The sequence below is a fragment of the Equus caballus genome, chromosome 12, assembly GCF_041296265.1.
Source record: "Equus caballus isolate H_3958 breed thoroughbred chromosome 12, TB-T2T, whole genome shotgun sequence".
Taxonomy (NCBI): domain Eukaryota; kingdom Metazoa; phylum Chordata; class Mammalia; order Perissodactyla; family Equidae; genus Equus; species Equus caballus.
The window spans coordinates 14,307,092-14,313,134 of NC_091695.1; the positions used below are offsets into that span (position 1 = coordinate 14,307,092).

General features: G+C 34.4%; 1 pseudogene; it reads right to left on the reverse strand.

The window, feature by feature from the left end:
- Positions 1,524-2,513, reverse strand: OR5T32P (olfactory receptor family 5 subfamily T member 32, pseudogene; annotated as a pseudogene).

Below are 6,043 nucleotides of genomic sequence, written 5' to 3' on the forward strand. Positions count from 1 at the left end.
ACTGGAGTCCAAGCTGAGTCAGGACCAGGCCTGTAGGGAAACCCACAAACATGAGCCAGGGCTTAGTTTGGGAAGAGCCCAATCTGCTGGACTACTGCAACTTATTCTCTGAATTGTGCTTGTCTTTTGTCATTCTTGAGTTTAAGTATAATCTTCGTAAATGCTAATGCCCAGTCTCTGTATTCTGTGAGGAAATAAAGAATGGGTTTAATGTCCATGCTCTGGATGAAATAATAAAATAATAAACGGGGGAGAAATGTACCCTTACAAAAAGCATGGTAATGGCACCAGGAATATGAACACATGTCTGTGGTCTCCAAACCACAGGTTGGGATTAGATTGCTGTCAATGTGTAGATCTAAGGATGGAGCAAAGTTCTTTGAACTGGAGTCCAAACCAACAATTCCATGGAGAGTGCTCTGAGATTCTGTGAGCTGTGGTTTTGCTATGGATTAGGTGGTACTTGAGCAAGCTAGTCAGGTATAATTATAAAGTTACTGACAATTGTAAATATTGAAACAAACAATTTGAGTCATATGAGATGAAAGTTAATACTATACATTTTAAAGTAAAGATTACATGCATATCTGACTCTATGTGTATATACCTGTACAATATAGGCCAATATTCATATGTTAAAATCCTAACCCATGTAGCTCAGAATGTCAGTATGTTTGGCAGTACTGTCTTTTTGGAGATAATTAACTTAAAATGAGATCCTTGGAGCTGGCCGAGTGGTGTAGTGGTTAAGTTTGTGTGCTCTGCTTCGGCAGCCCAGGCTTCACAGGTTTGGATCCTGGGCGCAGACCTACACATCTCACATCAAGCTATGCTGTGGAGGTGTCCCACATACAAAATAGAGGAATATTGGCACAGATGTTAGCTCAGGGACAATGTTCTACAAGCAAAAAGAAGAAGATTGGCAACAGATGTTAGCTCAGGGCCAATCTTCCTCACCACACACACAATAATAATAATAATGAGATCCTTTAGAGTGGACCCTAATTCAATATGACTGCTGTCCTTATAAAAAGAGTTAGAACAGAGAAATACATGGAAGAATGATGATCTGAAGACAGAGGCAGAAAATTGCTTTCTTCAACCCATGGAGAAAGGCCTCAGAAGAAACCAACCCAGCCATCACCGTGATCTCTGACTCCTAGATTCTATGACAGTGATAAATAAATTTTTGTTGTTTAAGCCACAATTCTGTAATTTGCTATAACAGCCCTAAGAAAATAACACAATCTGTATCAGCATATATGTACATATAAGTAATTTTATGTATATACGTATGTGTGTGTGTGTGTATATCTGAGAGTGAATTAAGTAAGAAGCAAATAGATGACAGTTTTTCTGCATGTGTGGAAACTGCATGGGTAGAGGTGTGACTCTCATCTTTATGCAAAAACATGTAAGAACAACAGAAAGATACTAATAAACTAAAACAGAACATTTTCATCATAACTTCTTGATATGGAGATAATGAACATCATTCTCAACTGGTTTCAATTTAATGATTAGTGTGAAAAATCTGCTTTATTGACACATTAATTTTTACCAAACACTCTTTTCATTGCACCTTTTACATCTTTGTTCCTTAAACTGTAGATGATGGGATTCAACATGGGAATCACAATGGTGTAAAATGTCGACACTATCATGTCATGGTCCAAAGAGTAGCTGGAACTTGGTCTCACATACGTGAAGAGGATTGTTCCGTGAAATATTGACACTCCAGTTAGATGAGAACCACATGTAGAGAATACTTTTTGTCTCCCTTCAGCAGAATGAATCTTCAGAATGGCCACCAGAATGAAAGTATAGGAGATCAGGACAATCAGGATAGTGACTATCTCAATAATGCCCACAAAGTAGAAGAGTAAAAACTGGTTTGTGTGAGTGTCAGAACAAGAAATAGCAAGGAGAGGAGGAATATCACAAAAGACATGTCTAATTTCATTGGATGCACAAAAAGATAGGCTAAATGTGGCCCCTGTATGCACTGAAGCATTCAAAATGCCACCAACATAGGAAATAATGATGAGTGGCACAAAGACCCTGGTTGACATGATAGCTGAATATAGCAGAGGTTTGTAGATTGCTACATAGCGATCATATGCCATTGCAGCCAAGAGAAAGCATTCTGCGGTCCCAAAGGTAACAAAGAGAAACATCTGTGCTGCACATCCAAGGAATGAAACATCTTTTTTCTCTGACAGGAAATTGACCAACATTTTTGGGGTCACAACTGAAGAATGGCAGGCATCCAAGAATGATAACACACTTAGAAAGTAGTACATAGGGTTGTGGAGCCGGGAAGTCATAATCACCAATACAACCAGTCCCAAATTGCCTATCAGAGTAAATATATAGATCGCTAGAAATAGCAAAAATAGGAAGACTTATACCTCAAAATCATCTGTGAAGCCCATCAATACAAACATGGTGACTTCAGTTACATTTTTCATCTGAATCCTGTATAAATCTAAATCTGATGTCAACTGTGATATTTCAGTTTTATTTATAGGTTTTAAAGCAATATTTTTGAATACAGAACCCACTCTATTATATCCTCTTGTTTGTTTCTTAGAAAGGCATGTTGAAATCCTTGGCAGTAAAGAAATAGGCAGTGGTGAAGAAGTTGGGTCCAAGTGAATGAATTACCCTGTTAAATTAAAGAACTATCTTATTCAGGATTGACTAAATTTTCCATGTTAAAAACATGCCAATTTATGCAGTTTAATTTCCAATTTATTTTCTGTTAAATTTACTACCATTTAGTTTCATATTGCAATCTGTTAAAATTCGCGGGGATAAATGAATATAGGAATTTTTAAATGCAAAAATATTATCGGAGAAAGTAAACATCTGAGTACAAATCCTAGATTTTCTACAGTGTGTGTGAAATAACTTTCTTTAATGTTCAAAATTATTAAAATGGGAGGAACCATAATTATATCACAAAATTTTGTTGCATTTAAATGAAAAAAATCAATGAAAAAGTTATTTAAGTTTAAAATCTTTCCAGATAACTAGAAAGTGGGATAAATTAGATTTACATTTCAACCTGTCATGCACGATACCCTTTTCTGACCAAACCAAGGCAGGTTCTCCTTTCGGCTATGATCCCATTCCACTAGGACTTCTGGAACACTGGAGAACAGACAGCAGATGTTATTCTGGATACAGATGTACCTGCATGTAAACAGTAACAGCATTGGTTTTGTTTTTTAGTTTTCTCTCTTGATCTGCATATCACTAAGTTGTCCATTTAGGCCTCCATAGTTCACTACACTCTTAATGTTTTTCCAAGTTTAACTCACTATCAATGTAAGGTTTTTCTCTATTCATATACTCATCCTTTCAAAGTCCTTGAGTGTATTGTTGAGACCTATTTCTGCCAAATCACGGCCATTCCTTTAATATATTTTAGTTTCTTAGGGAGTTTCTAAAATTATTATAAAAGAAAAACTACATGATCATAAAATTTACAAAAGCTATTGCTAAAAGAATAACTGATTACATAAGCCACAAAGTAGTGTTTTATTTCTGGTGTATTTTCCTACACCATCAGACTGTTTCTCATTCAGTGGAATACGAAAAAAGAAAAGTGCATTAAAAAAAAGTGGAAGAGTCACCTGTATGTGAACTGAAGGCTACATTACTGAAACAAAATGAAATCCTTCGTCTACCATGTTTAGGAGAAAGTTTTCAGGACTGGGATTCTTGTTTTTCCTTCAGTGTGGCATAGACCAAATTCTATTTAAAGGAGTGAAAAATCTGCAGTATACACAGCCAGGGACATACAAATGCTTTATATGCATGACAAGAAACGCATCATATTTTTGTCATATTGAGCTCTCCACACATCAAGGAGTGAGAAAATTAGCTTAAGAGTATCAGAAGAAGAAAGCTGCAGGATTTTATTTTCCCGGAAAGGTCTTCCCAGATCCATGTGGAAGATTGTTTTTTTAATCCAGAGAATAAAAAGCTTTTCAAATGTGGAGAAATTAACCCCCCCCCCCAAATTACCCATTTAATCCTTACAGAATTCTAGACTAAAAAAAAATAGTTAAGCTAAATTTTGACTTCTGTATAAATACAGATAACTCACACATTACTCTTGACAATGCACACACACAAATGTGTCCTAACAATTTCTGGTTTAGTTTGAATGGTTACATTAATAAAATAACATAACTTTCAATTAATTATGTAAATATGTATTAATGTATTATTTGAGCATTAAAAAAGTCATTTCTATTTAAAAAATTTCTCATTCTCTTTGTTCCCCCCTTCCTCTCTCTGTCTCTCTAGAACATATGGGTTATATACAAAAATATTAATAAAAGGCAGTCGGGGATAAAGTGGGAATTAGGCAAATAAGAAGAAACACAATGAAAACAAAACAAATATGCAAGCAAATTTTGAAAAATGCACCTATAGACCTAAATACATAAAGGAATCCATCACAAAATACATGTTGATTGTTTACAGGTGAAATTTCAGTGACATTACTATTCTAATACTTGCTTAACTGTGGTAGAAGATTAAGAACATTATATCTGGAAGCTAAATTCTGTATTAAAATCTCTGATACAGCATCTAGTGACAGTGTAACTTGGAAAATTAACTTTATCCTTCCAAACCAAAGAATAACTAAGGTTGACCAACTTTTCAGGTAGATCTTGTTCAACTGCATGAATATGGTATGATTGCAGAGTGCTTATATATAACATACATTAAACTTATATAAAATTAAAGTGTTTTAATTATATGTATTAAACTTATATAAAATTAAAGTGTTTTAATTATATGTGAAGGATGAATACTTATGAAATATGACTTCTACATCTGAACTACAAAATATTAATAAGGAGTTATAAAATTACTTCTTCATCAAAACATTGAGAAATAAATAGGCACCAGACCATAAGCTAAGTATTTCTTCTTTTAGTTATGCATTATGTTATATAGCACGACACTTAAGATATACTAAAAATCCTTTCTCATGACATTAAAACCAGTGAATCCCGATATTCTATGGTATTGGGCACCTTCAAAATACATCTCTGTCATTGCATTCTGACTTTGGGCATGACAAGAGAATAACAGCATATTTGCTTAAATTCCCCTGATAATTTTGTACATAATTAATTTCTCGTAACTCCTAATTTCTCTTATTTTATCTGTATTATAAGAAGATGATGCCTGAATGAAGATATATCTTATTCCCCATTACGTCCCATTAGAGCAATTATTCCTTTTACTGTAGGGAATTGAAGAAGGATAGACAAAAATTTTTGGATTTATTTAATTCATCCAAGATGTTTCCTAAACAGGCATTTTTGTTAGCTAATATTTAAGGAAATTAGAACTGTTTGCTTTTATGTCTGAATGATTTCACTGTAAGAGATAGAGTCTAGAAAGACAAGAATATAGATGTTGAATTTTTAACAAAATGTGACCATTTTGCAAAACTAAAATCAAATCAGTTCCTCAACTCTCATACATTAAGAAAACAGACAGCCAAGAGAACGCTACCGCAAGCACCAAGCTTGAGAAGAAGGAAAGCTAAGAGAGCAGCTATCACATGTTGTTAACCGGCTACTAGAGGGTACAAGTTTTGTGAACATTTTCTTATGTAATTTACATAGCAAACTGCAAACTAATTCAGTGTCCTTTTATAGATGAGAAAACTGAGAACCAGCCTGACCTATAACTTGATCAAGGTCACAGTTATTTACTATCTGAACCAGGACTCAAGTCCAGGTTTCTCTGTCTCCAAACTGTAAGCTGTTTCCACTTGACCATATTGCAGACCTATTGTGATATGCCATAAGTCTGGAAATGTTATCCCCTAAAAACAGCACGAAATAATATCCTCATGTATTGGAACTCTTTTATAAAGCCACAAGCTTAAGCAGACCATTATACTAAAAAAACATATTGAAGTATCTTCTAGACCAATTAGCAAATTAGTAAAATATATATAAATTCATTTATATCCTTCCATGAGAAAGATAAAATTATGATCCCC